Raw genomic sequence first — 25,516 nt, forward strand, 5'->3', positions numbered from 1 at the left:
ATAACTAGAAGTTTTTTAAGGTAGCGATTTTATATATAAATATGTGCATATTCATAGATTAAGTCACTGTGTTCTCAGTAGTACTATTATTCTCTTACTATCTCTATAACCTTATTATTATCCTTTTTTACTGTCAGAATGCCATATAAGTGTATTTATCCATACTTGGATATTTGCCATTTTCTTAAATGTGAATAAATGTACCTTTTAAACCCAATAAACACTGTCAGTGTTTGTTACCATTGATAAAATTTGCATTTTTCAGGCAAAAATTATAATGGAAAAGTTGTGGTTTTGGATCTTAAGAGGTTCCTAGTAGTAAAAGTTGTTTCTGATGAGATCACTGATAATATGAATTAATGTGAGTTTTTGTATGGTATCATAAATTGTGCTTCCATTTGGGAAGAATTACATAATCCAGGGAATTGATATTTTTCCAATAACCAATGAGAGATCTTATAAAAAGAAGAATAGTTGAAAGGAATACAGGAATGGGTTTTAAAGATAATAAGAAAAATTTACTGATATGTCCAAATTCCATGTGGTAGCATTCTCCCCACATTGGATTTTATTTTGGAAAGACCAACTTTTTTTTTTTATAATAAGCCACATGGCTATATTTTAGATTTATTATTTTTAAATGAATAAATAAATAGAAAAATAACTATTTAAAAATGCCTAGTGAGGGCCTCCCCCGGTGGCGCAGTGGTTGAGCGCTGGGTTGCGAAGTTGCCTGCAGCCTCTGCAGCACCGGTTCAATCCCCGGCCTCACTGGGTGAGGGTCCCACATGGCGCGCAGACCTCTCCTGCCGCCCGCTGCTCCTCTCAGCAGTGTACTTCGGTCCTTCTGCCTGTTCTGTTCCCCGCTCTGGCTCTGGTGAATTCTCTAGCCCTCCCGTGCTTCTGACTGTATCCTGTGCTTGTATGAATAAATAAATAAATCTTTAAAAAAAAAGAAAAGAAAAAAGCTGACTTATAAAAAAAAAAAATCTTATAAAAAAAAAAAATGCCTAGTGAAGTATGTGTTGAGAAGCAAACCCTCCAAAAAGACTTTGGGATACTCAGACAGTTTTAGGATTTGTAAAGCTTTCTTAAAACAAAAGTTTGAACTGCTACTGTGTAGTCTTAGAGAAAGAAGAGAGAGAGTGAGTAGGAAAAAAGAGAGAGAGAAGAGAAAGGGAAGGGAGAAGATTATAGAAGGGTTGACTCAGGAACATTTTCATATATGATTACAAGTTCATTTCTCTAAACAGAATCTTTGGAAAAATCAGAATAATTCAATAATTTTAGTTGAAAACAAGAGACAGAATTTTGCCAAAGTCAAAGAGCACTGCAGGAGAGATCTGGTAGAGAGACTTTGTTTGGTTAGCCTCAATATCAAAGAGATAATAGAGGATTTTACAATATCCAATCTGAGCTCCATCCATGAAATTTTGATACAGAAGTTAATTATTTTACTTTACAATATGCTTAATGGTGTGTTCAGCAAAGTTTATATGATTAACACTTCTTGTAGGACTTATGTGAATAATTAAGGCAAAAGTCTAATAGGGTTGTCATTTTTGTGAACAAGCCTAACCTTTATAAATCATATATTAAATTGGTGGGGGTCACTAAGAAAAATATTTACAATTTTGAAATACAATGCAAAAGTGCAGACATTGTAGTCTTTCAAGTTTATATAGAAATTTAAGTAACATTAATAATCTTCAGAAATGTATCTTAGGTCAATGTTGTTATTAAATAAAAGTCACACACTCATAAATTACATGCCAACTTGTAGATTTTGATTAACAGAATTGCAAATGATTTCTGTGCATATAACTCCAAAGGTTAAATGTTGTCCTCTTAGGTCATTCAACATGTTTGTGTCTTTGTGACTATGTTAGAATATCTTTTGTGGTGTACATATGATTTTTTACTTGAATTCTCTTTTTTTAAATATTTGTTTTTATTTATTTATGCATACAAGAACTGGGTATATGCCAGAGGTGCTGAGGGTGAGAGGATTCACCAGAGACAGAGTCAGGAGCAGAACAGGCAGATCTACTGAAATACATTGCTGAGGGGAGTAGCAGCTGAGACAGGAGAGGTCTGCTGTGCCATGTGGGTTAGCTCCCTGCCTGGGGATCAAAATCAGGCCCTCACAGTGATAGCATTGAGACTTAACCCCTATGCCATCAGGGAGATGCCCCCTAATTCTCATTTGAACCAGGTTGACCATCTGGCAAGTTCTTTGCCACAAAATTATTCTACATGCATGTTAAAATCATGTTTATAACTTCTTGAAAAAGTTTAATATTTTTCTAAAATTTGCATTTATTTTTTGGAAAAAACTCTTTGATGACTAATCACCTAGGACTGCAGCCAGTATTGGCATTAAGGAGCTCATTGTTTGCATCTTTTTCCCATTTAACGCTCAGATACCATCTAGCTAGAGAATCCACCATGGTGGAGACATTTACACTGCAGTAAGTGACAAAAAACAAAATCATGACTTTTATTTTTTTTTAACAACCAGTTAACTATTACACCAACTTATGCATATAGATAAAAAAAAGATAAACTTATTCTATTGAACTTTTATCCCCCCATCTATTGAACTTTTAAAGAGGTATTCTTTCACTAAATCTGTTTCTTAGAATTGTCTATATTTTTGTATTTAGTGTAGCTCAGAAATTATATTGGTGTATCATATTCACAAGTGAATATTACATTTATTCATTTCCTTGCAATGAACTTGTGTTGCTTCCAGTTTGAGTTATTTCAAACATTATTTTCTCCATAGCTGTAAACACTGATGATATTTTTATAAAATATCAATTTAAACACATCTGCTTTTCACTGGGTTTACTTTATTTTAATTTGATTTACAGGTGCATACACTTCACAGAGATATGTAAAAATACTACATGTGTACATGTATGTTTATATGTATGAATTATATACATTGTGTGTGTGTGTCTATAGCTTGTCGGCTGTTGAAAATGGTTTTTCCTAATTTGTGGCTTGCATCTGACTTTTCTCAGTGGGGACTCTTGATGAATTTATGTTTTTAATTTACCATAGTCCAGTTCATATTTTTCATTTAAGTTTCAGATTTTTGTCTTATTTATTAAAACATTCTTTGCCTATCCTCAAGTTAAAATATATTTCACTAGATCATCTCATAAAATATATACTACTTTTACTTTTAGTGTATCCCATTCATATTTAGAAACTCACCACAATTTAATTTTTCCAAAAATATGAAGTAGGAGTTTATTTTTTTCCCCTGTGGGTAATTTTACAGGAACTTTTATTGAGAATAATATCACTTCCCTATTATGCTGCAGTAATACATTCCAGAGTTCAGAAATTCACGTTTGTGTCTTAGCTTTTAGTCTGTACCATTTGTTTAGCTCTCTATTCTTATGCCAATGCCATATTGTCATATTTATTGTAACTTAAAATTAGTCTTGACATTCAGTTAAGCAAGTTTTCTCACTTTATCCTTTTTTTTCTTTAGAATATTTTGGTTCTTCTGAGCCATTTGTATTTCAAAATAAATTTTAGTTTCATTTTGTTAAGTTTTCCCAAATTCCTATAGATTTTTATTAAATTTGAACTAAGTTTAAATTGGAGGAAAAGTAAAATTTCTTCGTATTTTCTTCTAACTAATTGAGGTGATAAAAATTGCATTTTATAAAACTGACAGCTTTATGGATTTCTGCATAAAAATCTTTCACATAATTTGCTAAATTTATCTTCAGGTTTATATTCGTATACTACTATAAATGACATATATTCTTATATTTCATTTTCTATTTGTTACAGTATACAGAAAGAAATTGTGTCTTTTCAGAAGTTTGCTTTATAATATCCCCAAACATAAAAACTTATATAGAATATTGTGGTTCTTCTGTTTGCCTCTAAACTATACTTTAGAGGCTAACAAAACAGCTCTTTCAAATATTTTTTGAAATCATTGCAAGTTATTTTTCACAAAACAATTAAATCCTGGGGTCATCGCTTAGATAAATAGGATCATATGTAAGAAAAATTAACAATAATATGTTATACATGATATTTGCTTCAGGTACTATTCATTTATATACGAGAAATAATTTTAAGAAAATTACGTTTGCTATTGTATTATTCTTTAAATGTCTACCAATTTTCTCTCTTTGAAGGTTTATTTACAAATGAAACATATTCAAACCACAAATAATGTATAATGATGCACAACTCTTTTGTTGTGCTAATCTAACTTCAATTTATTAAACTCTCTAACCCTAATTTTCTAATTTGAAAATTATTTAAAAAAAATTTAATGTTGTGTTCAAGAACTGATGTTAAAAACACATATTTTATATATTCCATTTATCTGAAATTCAGCAATAATTGCTTTAAAAAGTCATTGTAAAATGAATCATATGGAGTGGGTTTTTATAACTTTTTGGTAATAGCTTCAATATACACAGCATATAAATAACCTATTTATTATAGGAAGAATAGAGCACAATACCTTTTTTTAAAAAAAAAATTATTTATTTATTTATTTATTTATTTATTTATTTATTTATTTATACATACAAGCACTGGGTACAGTCAGAAGCGCAGGAGGGTGAGAGAATTCACCAGAGCCGGAGCAGAGAAGAGAACAGGCAGACTGATGAAGTACAAGCTGAGGGGAACAGCGGGCGGCAGGGGAGGTCTGCGTGCCATGTGGGACCCTCGCCTGGTGGCCTGGGATCGAACTGGTGCTGCAGAGGCTGTGGGCAGCTTAGCAACCCAGAGCTCAACAGCTGCGCCACAGGAGAGGCCCTAGAGAACAATATCTTAATGCAAAGTTGAAACAAAAGAAGTTCAGAAGTTTGAGTTTGCCTGAACCAAAAAAAATCTATAATTAATGAGAATAAATTCAGTCTATTTAGAAGGCAGATTTGAATTGATAATATCACCACGGGGTCAAAATGAGAAGGATATTCCAGGAAAAGATGGATAGTAACAATTGTCTGAAGATAAAAGCAAAGGAGAACATGGAGTAGTTTAGCTTAAATAGAATAAACAAGGGAAGTAGAGATAATTAGTGTAGGTTGAACAGAGATCATGAAAGTCTTGAATGCAGAACTAAAGAATTCTAACTTTACCTATTAACCCATGATTGAAAACTTATACAAAGAAAAATGCAGCTTTCACTGACCTGCTCATATGGAATAACGTAGCTTGTTTCTATTGGTTACTGGGAACAGGACAGCAATAATGAACAAATAGAACAGTCACAAGGCAATATGAAAGAGATTGTTTTTTAGGAAGTGCTTTCTATTGATTTTTTGGAAACCTCAGAGTATTAGAAGATATATTAAAATTAAGACCTGAATAACATGAAGCAACCAATCATGAGGTGATCTAGAGGCAGAAGATTCCAGGAAGAAGAAAGACCTTAGTATAGAATCAGCCATACTATGTTCCAGGCCCAGAACATAGGGCAATGTGGTTTGGATCACATGAGACAGGTGATGGTATAACATGAGCTTAGATCTTCTAATGCATTATAAGCTAGAGTAGGATCTGAGTTATATTCTCAATCTTTTAGAACATCATTGGAGATGATTAGCTAATACCCTAAAGATATTTTATGAAGATTATTCTGGATGCTGTTCCACGATTGTTTTGTAAGGTGTAAGGGTAAATGGAGAGAGTCTACTTTATTAATTTGAGAATACCCTTTCAATTTTAAGTCAATATCACTTGACTGTGTTGGATATTAAGAGGAATGGAAAGATAGGAATCTGGGAAAATTTACAATATTTTTAATCAAGCAATTAGTTGATGAGTATTTGTTCTTTTTTAACTGAGAAAGACTAGGGGTGTTTCAAAATTTCCTTTGAAAGGAAATCTTTGTGTTACTATTTGCAGATAAAAGTTGAGATACACATAAAACATTAGAGAGAAAAATATCAAATAGCCTGAAGTTCAGAGTAGTCATGACAAAAAATACAAATTTGGGAGTTACTGACATAAGGGGGGGGGTTTATTTCAACTCATGGACATGGGTAAGATCACTGAAAATAAACATCATTCTCAACAGGACATTCACATATTTCCTTACCTGATTGTCAGTATTTGTACAAAGTTAATGTACCTATTATTCACTAATGTTCAGCCCAGTTCATCCCAGTGGTAATTGTTAATTACCACTGAATTTAACCAAATTGCTAGGGGACAGATACCAAGCAGGTTGAGTTAAAAGGCATTTGCTGAAATCTCTGCGATATAATAAACATTACATGCTTACTGGTGTACTAATAAAGGTCTAGTTTTACTAAAATAATTTAATTTTCTTTCCCCAGAAAGAGTTTAATAAACATTTGGATTAAATTGGTAGCTTAAAATACTCTGTATAATCAGGGCTGCAATAGGAAATGTAATTGTGACTCTCAGGAGTAAAAGTGAATAGTGATCAGTGATCAGGAAGAAAAGAGAGTATGTATGGAGAATATGAGCGATCCCTTGTGATGAATAAATAATCCCCATGAGGTCAAGAGTCAGTGTTCTATCAAAAATCAAGATTCACAGCACACTGATAGCATTTTCTTTTCTTACCTTGTTCCAAATGCTGAGATGAAATGAACAGGAGGGAAATGAGTGGTGCTGGCAGTTTTCCGTCTATTTCTTTGGGAAAAGAGAAAAAGATTCTGTAAATATAACCTCTCAAATTGAATTCCCGGTTGAACTAGATTTTAATTGCTACTGCATGGGAGTTGATAGACAACTCTCCTGTTGGTAGATGAAATATCACATGTCTGACACTAAAGATTTAGCATAATTAAGGCACCCAAATTTGAATTCAAGCAACTTTGAAATGTAGAGCTTTGGAATGCCTTTGATAAGACAAGAATATTGCTTATTACATGTGACACAGTTTATGTTGAAACTTGTGGGCTGCAGGACACTTTTCTGGATGTGCACACTCCATCGAGGTACATTAGGTGTTCCAACATTTAGGGGAGAAACATTCAGGATTTTAGTAGAAAAGCAAGTGAACAGCAAAGATGTAATGGGACAATAGGGGGAGTTGATGAATGAATCTTATCCATATTGGCAACATTCTACAGTGTATAGAAATCATTATTGAATGTTTCCTCTATGTTTTTACTGTGTTAGCTACCACACTTTAGGGCAAGTAAATAATTCAACAATCCTATAAAATAGGTAATTTTTGAGTTTATTATAGAAATAAAGAAAATTAAAGCTCAAACATCACCCAATTATTAAGTGACTAAACTTGAACTTGAACTTAGGTCTCCTTGGCTCCGAAGTCTACATTCTTAACCAACATATGTTCTGATAAAATATGTATTTGGGAAATCTAGGGGAAATGTCTGCAAAAATTTGGTCTCATAATATCATACTAATTTTTATTTTTGTCTGTTACACTTGAATAACATTTACTTACATGCAGAAGGAAAATTACCCAAATAGATCTAATCACAAAAAAGCTTAAAAGCAGAAGTGCATGAGGAAGTCAGTGGGATCTGAAGTGTAAAAAGATTTGAAGGCGCACTGCTGGCTTTAAAGATAAAAAGAGCAATGTTAGAAAAAACACAGTTGGTTTTAAAGTACAGAGAAGATGACCACTCGTACCCTTTTGCCTCTGAGTAACAACAAAGAGGACATGGAGATATTAGTCCAATTGATGGTGGGAACTGCATTCTGTCAACAACATAAATGAACTTGGAAGCACAGTATCCCCTAGAACTTCTAGAAAGTTCTAGCCCTTCTGACTCTTTCATTGTTATAAGGCAAGACTCTAAACAGGACCCAGTTGAGCCTGCCTGATTTTTTTTTCTTTTTTTTGGTGGGACCCTTGCTGCTGGCCAGGGAACGAACGGGCACTGCAGAGGCTGCGGGCAGCCTTGCAGCCCAGCACTCAACCGCTGCACCATCAGGGGAGGCCAATGCCTGAATTTTTGATGTGCAGAAACTATGAAGTTATAAGTGGGTGCTGTTCTAAGCTGGTAAATCTGTGATAATTCCTATACAGTACAAGAAAACAAATGCAGAGAGAACACTCGACATAAAGCACCCCGATTTTCTCATTTTTGATGATAGGATGAGGCAGTTGTGTGGCCTCTTTTGCAAACAGGGATAAGATGGACTCTCCAGAGACTTTAATTTCCACACAATAAATGATAAAATGAAACTAAAGTTTGTTTTGGGAAGGGTGTGTTTTGTTATGATGTTTTCCCTTTTTTTTTAAATTAAGGTCACATGGGCTTATAACACTGTGGGTGATTCAAAGCCATAGGATCACACCTCCTCAGATGTATGTCCCCAAACCACATCTGCCAACTAGGAGTCCTCCACCACAATTCACTGTGCCTCCTTCCCTCTTTGTTTTCTCTTCTCCCCCTCCCTGTCTTATAGCCTCAATGCCATAGTCAGATTTCGAAGGTATATTATTTGCTTGGTTGTATCTGACTCTTTGTTTTGTCTCTACATATTCCACATATAAATGTAACCATTGCTATTTGTCTTTACCCTTTAGACATATATATGACAAAAATTGATTTTAATTTTTTTATAGCTGGGTGTTAATCCACTATGTGTATATGCCATATTTTCCTAATCAACCCCTCTATTCTAGGGCACTTACTTTATTTCCATAACTTGGCTACTATAAATAGTGTTGCAGTGGAACTGAAGGTGCATTTATCTCTTTGAATTAGTGTTTTTGCATTCATGGGGTAGATACTCAGGTGTGGAATTGCTGGATCATATGGTACATCCAATTTTTAATATTTTGAGAAACCTCTCATTTCCATAGGGGATAGACTAGTCTCCATATTGATTTGCATTTCCCTGACAATAAGTGATGATGAATGTTTTGTTATGTGCCTGTTGGCATGTTTTCTTTGGAGAAGTGTCTATTTAGCTCTTCTTTATTTTTGCATACAAGAACTGGGGTATATATATATATCATACATATATTTATGCATACAAGAACTGGGGTACATGCTACAGATGAAGGGAGTGGGTGAAAGGGTGAAAGGAATCATCAGAGATAGAGTGGGGAGCAGAACAGGCAGATCTATGGAAATACACTGCTGAGTGGAGAAGCTGGTGAGACAGGAGAGGTCTGCTTCGCCATGTTGATCACCTCCCTGGCTGGCTGGGGATCAAACTTGTGCTACAGTGGCTGGCAACAGCTTGATAGTGCTGTCTTTAACCCCTGTGCCACCAGGGAAGCCCCTATTTAGTTCTTCTATATAACAAAATCTTCTTCACTGTGAAAGAAATGATCAGTGAAACAAAAACACCCATCAGAATAGGAGAAAATATTAGCACATCACATACCTGACAAAGGACCAATATCCAAAATATGTAAAAATTACTCATGAAATTCCACAAAAAGAAAACAGCTAGCTCAATCAAAAATTGTTTCATGCAGTCCTAAATATCTATACAAAATTGACATCCTGTTTACAACATGTCAATGATAAGAAATTTCATAAAATATTGCCACATTTTGATAGTGCTGTCTTTAACCCCTGTGCCACCAGGGAAGCCCCTATTTAGTTCTTCTATATAACAAAATCTTCTTCACTGTGAAAGAAATGATCAGTGAAACAAAAACACCCATCAGAATAGGAGAAAATATAACACATCACATACCTGACAAAGGACTGATATCCAAAATCTGTAAAAAAAAAAAAACCTCATGAAATTCCCCAAAAAGAAAACTGCTAACTCAATCAAAAAATGTTTCATGCAGTCCTAAATATCTATACAAAATTAACATCCTGTTTACAACATTTCAATGATAAGAAATTTCATAAAATATTGCCGCATTTGTATTGGAGGAAGACAGTGTTACAAGGAGGAGGTGAAACTTTACAACTCTTGAATTTAAAATTGATGGATGTATTCTAGACATAGCTGATAAAACAATAAGAAATCCTCCTTTGAAAGTGGGTAGAGTATAAGACTCTGAATATTAACAAATATTGCCATGAAGAGAATAAATTAGGTAGTTGTTCAAAGTTGGGACAAACTACACTAAACATCTGATGTTAAAAATTGACTTTTGCCCAAGTTTTCATATTTTAATATAGGTCCAAGCATATGCACACATAAAATTTGAAATATTTTAAGTTAACTGTCCTACCGACAAGTATGCATACATTGTTTGATCTTGAAAAGTTCTTAGTGAAATGCTAGTTAAGAACAAAGAAAGATTTGTCCGATTTCCTTTTATAAAAATAAATGTATTTCATGTGGATGCTAATCTATTGCGCTGTCATTCTGTCCTTACCACCATTTCACTACACCAGAGATGCTTCAGAAACTTATACTGACAAGAGGACTCCAAATAGTTAAGTAGGCAATAAACTCAAGTGCTAATTTTAACATGGATGAGCCCTGAGAAATTATGAATATAAAATGTTTGTTTTAATGACAGTTTATCTCCAGTAAGGATGTAGTTAAAATGATTCCTTTCCTTGTCATTTTAGGTTGCTAAGCTTTTACATCCAGGGTAACCTAGTGATTTCTCTGTAAGGATGACTCAAATAATTGAAAATTGAGGCCCAAATGATCCAAGACATGGCCCAGGAGATTTCATTACTCTCACATTCATAACAAACACCCCAACTCAAGAAAATATTGATTTACTCTGCTATTTTCAAAGAGGATTCTGCCTTGGAACTAGAGAAAGGAAAAGGGGAAATAGATGACTTTTTTTCAGTTTTGTTAAGAAATGTGTGGATCTGTGAGAAACCTTGAAAGTTTCAATAAGTTAATCTAAAATATTTCATATTTATACAGGTTGTGCTTCACTGGTTTTCACTGGGTGTCAAAGATTGCTTCAGTCACATTTTTGTCTTCAACACAAAGCACACAGATAGCAAATATATTTGTATGATAATAACCATGCAACATTGTTAGTATGTTTTGGGCATACATAGGATATACTTTATTCTGTTTTGATGACTGCCACTCAGTAATAGATGCTGGTCTTAAACTTCTATATTGAATTTTAGAGAGGATAAATATTTTACCTAAGATAAGAAAGTCAGCATATTTCTGAACCTAGACGTTGATAAATTCGGTGAATGAATTAGTAATATTGATCTAATCTCTATAGGAATCCTCTAGTAAACTCCATTATGATTGGAATAGCACTGGGATATGTAGACTCCATTTTTTTCTAAAGCATATAAACAATGTCACTAATTAAATTCTTATGTTTTTTTTCTATGTTAATCCCATTACTAGAGCTCTTGAGATTACTTTTATATAGGCTTTCCAATTAATTCTCTTTTCTTTCATTGACTTAATTTTTGCCTGCTAGACTCTTAACTCCTTTATGATTAAAATGTATTTTTTGACTTCTTTTACCTATATTGTAATTCAGTGTATGTATTTTTATGATGCCTCATTTCCTTATGTATTATGTTCAAATCTCACTATATTTCCTTAAATTGTTTACCCATCAATGGGAATAGAATGTAATTATTTAAACCACTTGTATAATTTATGACAGATGATAAAACATAAGGCTTTAAAATGAAATAGTGTATATATATACTTATAATTCATATAGTGATGTTCCTATTTTGTGCATATATCAGTTATTTAACTAGTATCCAGAATGATAGGGCCATAAATCATGAAAAGATAGTCACTTCTATTTCAGTTGTTTTCATGAGTATGTAGTCATCCAAACTAATTTAGCTGATGAGACTAAATCATATAATGGAAGACCTCGTAATGCTAATATATTGGTTTAAATCATGTTTATTATATTGAGTACAAATTTAGAAAGATATGCACAATCTATTTGCATATTTGCCTATAGTTTTTGTGTATATCATAAAAAGATCTTCCATTGTCAAATAAATTTAAAAACTTGGGAGAATGCACAGTGTTTAATCATTTTCTTTGTTAGGGAATTTGTCACAGTTGTTAGTATACATAATGACTATCAAAATGAGCTTTTAGAGAAATTTGCATATATATTATAAATGTAGAAGTATCATTTTGGCTATATTCATATTTTTATCAATATCTATAATTCTTTTCCGACTATGTAATTTGAGATTATTTATAATTAGAGTACAAATTACAAGTCAACCAAAAGTTAAATATACATGAATTTTTTGATGCAGTCATGAATATGATTTTATATTATTTTGGCAGTTTCTATAAATATTATAGTTAATTCCAAAGTACTGCTGATATGTAAATTATATGATTTAACTTAATATTAGCTTGAGATATCCAGCTCATGGAAAATTTTGGCAGTATGACAATTTTCACCATAGGTTTTCCTAAATTTGTATCATTAGCAGTTTGTGTGTGAGATTTCCCTATAGCCATTGAATAAAAACTTCCTTTATAAAATTAATGATCAATAATATTAAAAATAGATAAATTATTATAATACAGTGCTGTACTCTTCATTCCTAGTAAATCTTTGCCTGTTTCATGTATTCTTCCAATATTTTTTGATGCTAGAGTATTTTTAAGCAATCACAATGTTATTTCATAATATCATACATTTTATTCTTTATGAAGACATATATACCAAAATGGAATTCTTTTTATTTTGTTAACCAACATGATGTTATCAATCTTTAAAACAATTACTTAACACAATCTAACATTAAGCTCATATTTAAATTTATTCAATTGCCTCAGAGTTTTACACTTGCTTAGTTCACATTAATTCCCCAACACGGTCAAATCATTATGCTTAGTTGCTTTTTTTTCTAAGTTTCTATCATGCTAGCTTAAAATAGTCCTCCTCCCACTACCTTTTAAGATTTTATTTGTAATTCCATAATGGGCAGTGAGTATGCATAAAGAAAATTCTGGTATTATTGAATCCTGGGTCTGACAACTTGGGTGTGTTTTGTTTTTGTTTTTGTTTTTCCTAGTGAAGAATTAGTATAAAAATAGTCTGCTATCAACTTCTTAGGGTCCCTGTAATACATTATATCTAAAACACTCAGTGAATAACACAAAGAAAACTGTTCACTTTTTTCATTATTGTTGTTACAATCCAGGTAAGTCCTTGATGTGTGTGTGTGGATTGTGTGCCACATTTTAATAGGCATAGTCTTCCTTTTCTCCAGTTCATCTTTACCAGTCAGTCAAAATACACTGGCCATCTTAGAACTTCAATAAACTTATGATTTAGATCAGCGCTTTGAAAGGACTGCAGACATGACCCAAAACACAGCTAGCAAGTCCAGAATGACTATTAATAGGTAGTGGAAGCAGGAAAGGGAAACTGGAATATGAGGATTTATCCAAGACTACTCACATCTCTAAAAATGTGACCAATGACACTTCCCAAAGCATGTAGAATTAGTTTGAGTGGCAATAATGAAATCTTAAAGAAAAGATGAGTCAACACATTCAAGAAGCCCCAAAATTTACTCCTTCACAGAAAAGTAAATATATAAATATATATCATTGTTTCCCAGTAAATCAGATTTACTTCTGTTATGGACTAAACACATTTTCCTCACTCTCCTCCAAATTCATGTTGAAACTTAAAGTCCTGAGGTGATGGTATTAGGAGGTGGGACTAGTGGGAGTTTCATGCTCCAGAAAGTCACACAATCTGCAAAATCTGCTGGTACGGCCATCTTGGCTTGTTCAGTCTCCAGAATGATGAGGAATAAATATTATTTAAGATACCCAGTCTATGGTACTTCTGTTATAGTGGTCACAATGGACTAAGAAAAATTCTTTCTTTATTTTTTTTAACTGGGCAGTTAGATTTTCTAAACTTAAATTCATGTGTCATTTCTGGTGAAAATAATTTGAGGTTACTAAAGACAAACCACAGTCAAATTGAAGTATACAAAACAAAAAATTGATGTTTGTTGGAGCTATCAATTTTGCGAGAGAGAAAAAAAAAAAGTGGAATGGTGGGCCTCCCCGGTGGCGCAGCGGTTGAGCGCGGGGTTGCGAAGCTGCCCGCAGCCTCTGCAGCGCTGGTTCGATCCCCGGCTGCTCCCCGGCCACCAGAGGAGGGTCCCACATGGCGCACAGACCTCTCCTGCCGCCCGCTGCTCCCCTCAGCAGTGTACTTCAGTCCTTCTGCCTGCTCTGCTCCCTGCTCTGGCTCTGGTGAATTCTCTCACCCTCCCGAGCTTCTGACTGTACCCAGTGCATGTACAAACAAACAAACAAACAAACAAATAAATACATACCTCTTAAAAAAAAAAAAGTGGAATGGTGTGTTTGCTTGAGGTTTTCTTGTCATATGTTTACAATCCACAGGTTTAGGAATATCTTACTGTTCTGTTTAAACTTCTAAAGACTAGAGATAAACATTATAAAGAGATATAAATTAGTTGTAACAGTGAAGCTTTTGTAAATGGAAATATGTAGATTTCTGTAAATTTTCCGGTTTAAGAGATTGAAATATAAAGTATTTGAAGGTTAATTGAAATAATATTTTCTATTTGTTTTTAAATTTATTTCATGGAAATAACTATTAGCTGTAATATTTTTATCAGTAAAAATAAGCATGGAATCTTTTTTTCTTTAATAAGGATTTTTACTTTAATATTTTGTAATTATGTTTCTCATTGCAAAGAACAGAAAGTGATACAAAATATTGCATAGTTTTAAAATATTTTCATAAAAAGTAAGCAATATTAAGTATTCATTTTTATAAAATTTTGAGTCATTTCAATGCTACAATATATATCATAATTAATAAACTGTAATACAGGATTCATAGACTTTTACCTATATAATGTTTCCAGTATTTGTGTCTTTATGAGACAGAGCAAAGTTCTTTAGAACATACCTGCCTTTCAATATTTCCAGAAATTTTCATTTTTCTGTGTGTTGCTCTTTCATGCTCTGAAGGAGTATCTCTCAATTGCAATCTGACTTAAAGAAGTTGGAGTACATGCTTTCTTTTTGATTTGGTATATTACAAGGAGGCAGACTGAATTGCTCTTGAGTAATAATTTGAAACTAGGCCATCAATAACATGTTTTTGGAGTTAGCTATGGTTGTTCACAAATTCAGACAGAACTGTCCAGTAGAGTGGATGATAATAAATTCTCTACTTTTCGAATATCAGATGGAATTAATAAGAAGATTTTTTTAAATACTTGATCAATAACTCTATATACCCAAGATAATATTCTTGGCATTGGTATTTACAGTATTGTCATTTAAAGAACTGTAATACACAGTCTCTTCCCTAAAGAAGTTTATACTTTATGTCAAAAGACAGATGTTTAAGTTAATGTGCAACAGTGTGAGTTAAACTACAGATTTCTCATAATCAGGTCGTGACAATTTGCCCAGTGAATAAGAGATAACAAAACCTAGAAGCAGAGATATTCTAAGGTATAACTGATTGTTTATTCTTATCTCCATACACACAAAAAGTGAGAAGATAAAAGATTTTTTTTTATTTATCCAGGTGAAATCTGAAATGCATGGTGAATTTTTTTATAAGTATCTTGTGCCTTACATATATAGTTACAGAATAATATGCGATCTGTACATGAAGGAACTCAACTACTCTTAGAGGTGAGAGCTGGAGACTGGGTTGTGTGCAGAATTTACATCATATCATCAAGTCTTCACAACATCTCTGAAATTAGTGTTATTAACTCTGTTTCATTGATGGAACAATTAGAGGTGCAAAAGCCTCGTTTCTTTAAATTTCCACAGACAGCAAGCCAAAATAAGGACCCAAATAATTTAGATGTCAATGTTTATGCTCATTCCACCGAACCATTCAATGTTGCTAAACATTTGTATTTAAATGCATAGGTGTCATTCTGGTGGTTTTATTTATTTATTATTTTTATTTAAATATTTTATATAATTCTTCAATCTTTTTTCACCTTTGCACAATGTATGCGTTTTCATTTGGTTATATTCCCCATACAATTGCACCCCCCCTTATTTTGACTCTAGTCCTTCCTCTCCACGCCCTTCCCACCCCTACCCCCCTCTAATGTGTCTCTGGTTTATAGTTGCTTGTTGATTTTGATTTTTACTTTGTTTTGATTAGTCTTTTTCCTGGTCTCTTATTTGAGTTTTCTAAATTCCTGCTATGAGTGAGACCATCCGGTATTTTTCTTTTTCTTTCTGACTCATTTCGCTGAGCATGATCCCTTCTAGCTCCATCCACCATTCTCCTGGTTTTATGAAGCTCTGATGACAGGGATACTGAATGTCTCTTTAAGGCCAATCTACCTAAGGCTTGATGAGGAATATTGTAAGAGAAAGGATTCAAGGTCATCCCTCTCATTATTAGAAAGTTAAAAGAGAAGCCATAGAACCTACAGCACGTTCCCAATTTGGGACCCATCATTTATTCATGCTATTTTAGAGAAAACACTATTCAAAGAAATAAGATGTAACCAAAGTTAGAATAATGTTTCCTCTTGACTGTATTTCAGTAGCATTCTATAACATGCAGGTATTTTGCATTGATAGTAATAAAAGTAGGAAACAGAAACATTTGTCGCCTAGCTCCCACATCCTGCAGTAACTTAAGGACCTGAATGTTCGCTACTTCTGACGTTCTTTCCTCCTTCCTGCCTATACACTTCCTTTCATTCTCTCCCTTCATTTTTTTTAACTGTTCTTATTTTTTTTTTATGTTTTACATCATTGTTCATTTGTATTTTTTTTTATATTTTTAAAGATTCATTTATTTATTTATTTATACAAGCACTGGGTATAGTCAGAAGCGCGGGAGGCTGAGAGAATTCACCAGAGCCAGAGCAGGGAGCAGAACAGGCAGACTGACGAAGTACACTGCTGAAGGCAGCAGCGGGCGGCAGGAGGGGTCTGCACACCATGTGGGACCCTCCTCCAGTGGCCGGGGAGCAGCAGGAGGTTGAACCAGAGCTGCAGAGGCTGCGGGCAGCTTAGCAACACAGTGCTCAACCGCTGCGCCACCAGGGAGGCCCCATTGTTCATTTTTAAACAATACTTGCTTTTCCCCACCCCCTCAGGTGTAGTCTGCATAAAGTTTCCTTCCCCATGGCACTCATGCACCATCACCTCAGTCCCCTGTGCTCCTCCCTCCCTCCCTCTGATCCCTCTCCCTCCTCCTGCCCTACAGGATGTCTCTGGTTTATAATTATCTGTTTTTGCTTTGTTGTGTTTTGTACTGTTATTATTTTTTACACTTATGTCTTATTTGGTTCCCCTATATTCCTGCTATAAGTGGAACCATCTGAAATTTTTCTTTTTTCCTTCTAGCTTATTTCACGAGCATAATTCCTTCTAGCTCCATCCATGTTGCTGCGAATGGCAGAGTTTATCTCAGTCTACTAAAAATGGAGCTACCATACGACCCAGCAATTCCACTCCTAGGGATCTACCCAAAGGTCACAAAGCTATTGATTCGAAAGAACACCTGTACCCTTACGTTTATTGCAGCACTATTTATAATAGGTAAACCCTGGAAACAACCCAAATGCCTAAAAGTCGATGACTGGATGAAGAAGATGTGGCATATACACACAATGGAATATTATTCAGCAATCTCCCTTGATTCTTTATCCTTTTTTTCCCACTCTTTTTCTATTCCTCACTTATTTTGCCCTTATTCATTTTCCTTATATATCCCATTTCATCTTCTCTCTTTATCTCCTTTACTCTCTCCTCCTTTCTTCCCCCCTTTTCTCCTCACCTTATTTGCCTTTAAAATGAAGGAACGTATTGTCCCAATTCTACAAGATAAAATCATTCTTTCCCCAGCTGTTTTTCCTGACATTTTTTATTCGTTTCTTTAGCCACTGGTTATTTATTTACATTTATGAATTTAATATATGACAAAGCAAATGTAAATCAATAATAAAGGGACAAAAACATACACGCTTCTTATTAGGAAGATTATTCAGGGAAAATTAAGTTAGGTCTTCATTTCCATAATGACCACTTGCCTACTTGTTGTCTTCCTACTTAGAATATTTCCTCTTAGAACATAATTGCCCTCATCCTGACTTTTTAATAAAACATTTGATCCTCAGAGAAAGATGTTTTGGGGACACTTTGAAATATCCCCACGATGGTTCATTAAAAACAGCTACATTCAATAGAAAAGTTTCTCACAAGGCAGAAATGAAAAAAATATATATATAGCAATCACTTTATCAAATTTGGTTAAGCCAAATTTTGTGTGTGTGTGTGTGTGTGATGGTAAAAAGTACCATCCAAGAGCAATGGCTTCCATTCTGAGCACATTTAGAAATTATGTAAATTAAAAGAGGAGACAAGACTATTCTGATATGCTTGAGTGCTTCTGTGTGTAAAGACTACAGTTGTCCTATTTATCTCTTCAAATTGTCAGTACCAGAGACTTCCAATGGAGAATCCAGATTAAAAAGGCAAATGAATCATACATAAGCTGGCTCATCCTTTCTGGAGATGACTGTCACTTTTTGCTTTGGCTTTATGTGAAATATACATGTCTGGTACAAACCAATGTCAGACTTTGAAGGAATAATGAATAGGGAATGCATCCTTAATGGTAAGAGAGACTTTAAGTATCGGGGCTTTTGAATTTCATTTGGGATCTGACATGCAGGATTATCTGCATTCAGATTTAGAGCTATCAAAATATCCATGCAAATGACATAGGAAGACAATAGTGGCTTGAAATGTGAATATATTCTTCTGTAAGTTAGGAAGTAAATATTTCTGGTGTTGGCATCAAATTTCAACCATTGTAAATAAAAGAATATTTTTGTAACAAGTGTAGTCTTACCAAATTTGTATCATTAAACAAAATGTATTTTTCCATTGTCCTCTGATATTGGTAAATATAATTTTCATGCATTGGTTCTTCAGACCATAGACTTGGGCATTCATCCTTGACAACTTTCTTCTATCACGATAACATCTAATCTATTAAAAAAAAACCTACTAAATTTACTTTCATGGTAATTTTAAATTTGACCAGTTTGTATCATCTCTACCCTTAACATCCTTGTCTCTATCACCTTTTCATATCGCTGAATTATTGCAATTTCTTCTTCATTGCTCTCCTTCCTCCTACAGTTTCTTCTCTACTACTTCTCTATATTCCTACATCAGTTATGAGTTTTCTACTTCACAGGGTCAAAGCTTTCTTGGTCATGAATGAGCCAGCACTCTATCACTTCCTGTACCACATGTTCTGATCTCTCTTCCTATCTCCTCTGCTGTAGGAACATAAACTCTTAACTCTTACTTGACTCTGTCAAGCATCCTCCTGTCTCATGGCTGTTCAACTTGCCATTAATTCTGCCTGACATGGTCCTACTGTAAGAATCCCATGATTTGTTACTTAAATTAGTCTTCTAGGGAAACCACAACAAAAATGGTGAATAAAAAATAGACATTTATTTATTTATTTTTAATGTCAGAAGGTTGGCAGTCCAATGTCAAGGTATCTGCATGATTGGTTTCTCCTTAGGATTCTCTTTGACTTGTGGACTGTTTCCTTCCCAGTATGCCCTCAGAGTATATCTATCTCCTTCTTGTAAGGGTCTCAGTCTTATTTATTATGACCCCACCCTGCAGTTTCTTTTAATCTTAATTACCTCCTTCAGGACCTTTCTCTAAACATAGTATATTAGGGTCTATTTTGAATTATGGGAGGACATAATTCAGTTTTAACATGCTTTTATTCTCTTCATGCCTTACCCCATCAGCAAGACTGAAAATTTTAATATCTTTACCATCATTTTCTGAACCCCCCCATTCCTTTATCATTCTTCTTTCTAGAAATTACTACCACCAGTACATGAAAAGCATATTGTTATCTGTCCCCTTGTTAAGATATAAACCTGAGGAGATCAAGGATTTTTTTTTTCCTTTTTATTCTTGGTGGTTTTATTCTTAGCACTGAAATTGATGTCTGGCATAGCATAGTTTCTCAATATTTAATTGTTAAAAATATAAGAGCGTCATTTCAATTTATCATTTAAAGAGATGTACTATAAAGATTCCGGCCAAGGAAAATAGATGAGACATTTAAAGGATTTAGCTGCAGTGAAACTAAAGGAAGGACTATTCACTTGGGATAGGCAGAATTAAGGGGACAAATAGTGACAAGACTCCAGGGACCTAGTAGTGGTGAGAAACCCTCTCCTGTCTAGACATGAAACACCAAAGAGAAGGACAGCTGCAACTGGAGTGAAGGAAGAGGGCTAGCTTCTAGTCTCCAAGGAGTGGAGGAGACCTTGCCAGCTATAGTGAAACAGAAGAGGAAGGAGAGAGCAAAAGACAGCTCTCTTCCTTTCTCCTCTAATCTCCCTTTATACCATCCATTAGCCTAAAGGAACTGACACTGGGAGCAGCAGAGTATAAATGGTGCAGTGTGTAAAGGTCAGCATCCTGAGGGACCAGGCAGGAAATGGATCTTCTTGGAGAAGGAGAGAAGGAATTGGAGACTCGCCAACATCAGTGCATCTTATCTTTGAAGTTTGTAATGTATCTTTCTATATTTAATTTGTCTACATGTGCTTCTCTTCAGTGATCTTGAAATACCCTTCTACCACATAGAAATGGAAGCTAGACCACACATAGGAAGTGTTGACCAGGGGTAGCCAAGGTCAAGGTAGGAACTGAACAGAGGTGGGAACTGAACAGAATTATTATTGGTAAAATTCATGGTAATAAAGAGTTGCTATTTAGCAGCTGGAATTCACAAAAATGATTTTGCAACAACAACAACAAAAAAAAACAAATTTTTATTAATTCTGGACAAAGGGATTTCTAAATTCTCTCAGAATATCAACCACCAATCCTGGAACCAGCTTATAATGTAGATAAGGAACTTTTTCTACCTCTAACAAGATAATGAAGCTAGCAACCTAGAATAATAAGGTGAAAGGAAATGGGATGGAAATCCCATCGATGAAAGGTTTATATGTGTTTGTTAAAAGGAAGAAACACTGGAAAACAAGGAGCCTTCAGCTCATCCAATGTGAAACTCTAGAGACAGCATCACTGCAGCTGGCACACTGGTCGTGTGGGTCAGTCATTAACGTGAATTCAGTGTCATGGAACTGTTAAATGGAAAGACAGCCTGATTTTAATTCCCTACATTCCCAAATAGTGTGGGTGCACCCACTGCTTATAGGAGTGGTGGAGGCATGGAGCTTGACAGATGGAGGAGTAGTGGGGTTCCTATAGGAAGGGCTGAGGAATACCTAACTAGATGTGGGCTATGGTTGTCCTCACCTGACCTGAGCCCAAGAAGAGTAGCAGGAAGAATTGAGGGCCTCCCCGGTGGTGCAGCGGTTGAGTGCGAAGCTGCCCGCAGCCTCTGCAGTGCTGGTTTGATCCCCGGCCACCAGCGAGGGTCCCACATGGCGCGCAGACCTCTCCTGCCGCCTGCTGCTCCCCTCAGCAGTGTACTTCGGTCCATCTTCCTGTTCTGTTCCCCGTTCTGGCTCTGGTGCATTCTCTCACCCTCCTCTGCTTCTGACCGTACCCAGTACTTGTATAAATAAATAAATAAATCTTTAAAAAAGGAAGAATTGATAGCAAGAATTGAATTGTTGACAATTAGCCAGAGAGGCCTCACCAGATCACCCTGATGTGAACAGATACAAAACCCTCACTACATCAATTTAACTGACACCAACAGGAGACCTAGGCTGGACTCAGTCTATTGCAGGAACCACCATCTGAGAACAGAACACACTTGAGAGCTTTGAGACCTCCTTTCTTCGATGGCGTGGTGTAGGGCACCAGACACAAGGTTGCCCAGTCCTCAATGGCAGCCAATGAGAAAACAGGTAATGAAGCTCATATGTGGGGAGCAGAACAAGTCTTTATTATGAGTTAGCAGGAGATAAACAGGCAGCTTCAGCAGTAGTGTCCAGCAGCAGCAGACCCCTGGACTTCAGCTGCAGCAATGACCCTATGGTGGGCAGTGAGAGGCCTCCCCAAGGAGCCCTATTAGCCTTTATATGATTTATAGGCAAAGACAGCCCAGGGTCAAGTTTAGGCCTAGTTTACAGAAGTATGTCAATGCATTAAGGTTACATTATTATTAGTGCTTTCCACACATACCACTACATCTCAAGGCTACATGTTACCTAGTAGGCCACCTGTATTAGAAGGTGATAGTGAAAAACAGTCTGAAAAACTCTGAGAAAACTCTGTTTTCCCACAGGACCCCACATGCCAGCAGATACTACCTTGAAGTTAGAAAGAGCCACGAAGGAGATTTGCAACAATAGCTGTTTATTCCAAAGAAACAGATCTCCTAAAACGTCTATCTCAAATTATCAAATTAAGCTGCAGGTTCAACCACTCCCCCCACAGAACTAACTTGGACTTCTTTTTATTCTTCTTACACAGTGGTGTTAGTATGGAGTGCAGGAGCTGTCTGTGAGGATGATTTGTCAGTTTTAGGGAGTAAGGAATATATTTTTCTGCAAACTTGGGTGTACTATGTATAACTCTGTAATTCCAGGAAAACTAGAAATTTCATTTAATGCTGCAGATCTCATATATATTTTGAAGCATTTGCATGTTCAAGCTTGTTCAGAATCACATATGCCATAAGTTCACTCTTGGTTCTGTCAGATCATAGATTTGACATTGATCTGATTTGATTATACTTAGATAGATGATATCAGCTCTAATATTGAGGAAGTAGACAATGCAAAGTAATTAGTCACAAAGCTCTTTTGTAAGCATCCAATATAATGAACACTGGGCAAATTAGCCTGTAAGCATCATATCTGCCATTTTAATTTGATTTCTGAGTTCCAGAATTAGGAAGTCCATCAGTAAGATCCGTTATTATTTTGTCCAATATAATTAGAGGGTCAGCAATTCGATCTTGCCTTGATGACAAAACAATTATCCAGAGCGTTCCCTTCTCCATTTAGGAAAAAAAAAAAAATAAAAGCCTGTGCTTACTTAAATTTCTTTTCTAATTCAGTAGAGTCAGCTCTGGTTTCCCAGTGATGGAAAGAACAAAGCATCAATGTCAGAAATGAAGTTCGGCATGAGTGTAAGGAACATCCCAGGCAGGGGGAATCGCCATGGTAGCAATTCTGATTCTCCAGGCATCACGTTATTACCCTCTGGTAGCTATCAGGAGAAACCTTTTATCTCCAGCAAGTGTGGCTGCTGCTCTCCCTCCATCTGCCTGTGTGATCACTGTGAGCTCCTTAGTGTCCCGGGGTTTGTCTGGGCATTTCCCAATTCCCCACTCCCTCGGCTGCCTGAGTCAGGAGTTTTTCAGTGGAATTTCTCTAGCAAACTATAAGAAAATGGAAATGAATGCAAAATGGACAGGTTAAATTTCTGTGTTTGTGAAACTGGGGTAAAATGGGCTCTTTCCTGCAGCCTAAGTGATGGAATATGCCAGCTTTGTTGATGCTGCTGATCCCCAAGATTCCCACCTTCACCCCCCTAGATAGTACAGCTGGAGGACTGGCCAGTGCAGTCAATTGAAAATGGCTGGCAAGAACAGTGCTGGACCCTGCGGCTCCCAAAGTCAGTGAACCTCTCTAAAAGCTGCAGAAGAGGCTTGATGACAACCCCCTGAGAATGCTGCCTGGGGGCAACCCTCTAGCACAAGCTGGGTCTGAGTAGTGAGGTTCTAAGTTTCCTGTACAGCAGTGGGGGTTTCCATGGGATCCTCCAAAGCACTGCCTGTGGGCAGCACCTATGCTACCCTACAGCAGCAGGCTGCAGGGCCACTACACTGAGGCCTACTTCAGTGAAGCAATGCGGATAGAATGTCTCCAGACTTCAAATAATACTACAAAGCAATAGTAATCAAAACAGTATGGTGTTGGAGTAAAAATAGACACAGTTTACTGGGATAGAATTGAGAGATCAGAAATAAACCCATATTTGTATAAACAGATTATCTGTGACAAAGTGAATGAGTATATACAATAGAGAAAGGAAAGTCTGTTTAACAAATGGTATTGGGAAAATTGGACAACCACCCATAAAAGAATGAAACAGGACCACAATCTCACACTGTTCACAAAAATTAAAGTAGCCAGGTTTGAGCACCAGAGCCTCACCCACTACGATATCCTCAACTTCATGGCTCCAGTGTCTGACCCAGAAGCATTGGCAGCAATGGCTGGTGGGCATTTTACTGTCTACCACCAGTGATTCCATTGGGGCTAAGGCTGCAGCAGAAGCCAGAAGTGACAGCAGATGGCAGTGGTTCCCCTGCCATACCATCCCAGGGCATGCAGCCCCATGGCAATAAAGCCCCAATAAAGTCAAGATATGCCCAGAAGGGGAAAAAAAAAACTGCCTCCAACACCAACCTTCATGCAGGCTAATAAACCTGGAGGAGAACAAGAAGCTGAAAATGAGGAAAGGCAGACTTCTGCCTCAACTTGCTTCCAGGGCAGATAAAACTATACCCTGGAAACGGACTAGAAGGGGTAGAGACTTAGAAACTGCTGCCTGGATCCACAAGCAAACACTTTGGGAGTGCCTGTGCAGTACATCTCAGGAAGATAGAATAAGAAGCCTCCAGCACCCTATTAAACCAGGAGCCCCTGCCTTGTAGTTATTCTTTCCTGGAATCTATGCCCAGGACCTTGCTCTGGGTGTACTTTCATGCTGTCACTAAATAAGCTTTGCTTTTGCTAAATACATAGCTTTGAAATCTTTCATGGACATGGTCAAGTGCTGAGGAACCCCAAAGCCCAGAAACAGTACAAATAAAAATGTGGGCTATGGATGGCTGGTGCTCTATCTTAATATTTTAAATAGACAATATACCAAATTACTTTTTTTCTAATAATCTCAGTAATATCAGCCAGTGATGACAACTCAAATACTCCAGAAAAAAGGACCAAACCCATGATGAGCCCTGTAGACTATGATGGGACAAAAAAGGACAGGTCTGCAATTTCAAGCAGAATGGACTCCTATAAAATTACGATTGTTTGGTGAAATGTGCCAAGTACACAAGTCACCATGTTTCCTTTTGATCAGCTTTACCTGTCTTTGTTATAGGATTGCCTTTCGTTTGAATGAAAGGCATCCGATAACCTGTGTTTGGGCAGGTAAATTTGTTAGTCCTTACCAAAACCTAGCTCTGAGAGTAGGAGTTCTTCAGTTTCAGAAAAACACAGTGTAGATATCTGCCATGACAAACTTAGTTCTGTGACTTGGAGCAAATTGCTTAACCTTGCTGACTTTGTTTTTTATCTATGTGACAGGAATCTTCATATAGTGCCATAAAATAGTTCTGAGAACTAGTGAAATAATAAAAAAAAAGATTAAGCACTTAGCATAGGGCTTAGCAGATAATAAAAGCTCAACAAAAGATAATTGGTTTGATTTTTTTTTCCGGGTATAATTCCTAATATTTTTCTGGAGAAATTTTTGCATTTTTGTCCTCTTCAAGTATTATTTAAAATATATGGACAAACCATAATAATAATAACAATAATAATAATTATTATTATTGTTATTATTATTATTATTTTACTGTTTTTGGATAGATTTATTGGAAAAGGCAAGTTGATAGAAA

Source organism: Talpa europaea, assembly GCF_964194135.1.
Source record: "Talpa europaea genome assembly, chromosome: 1".
Classification (NCBI taxonomy): domain Eukaryota; kingdom Metazoa; phylum Chordata; class Mammalia; order Eulipotyphla; family Talpidae; genus Talpa; species Talpa europaea.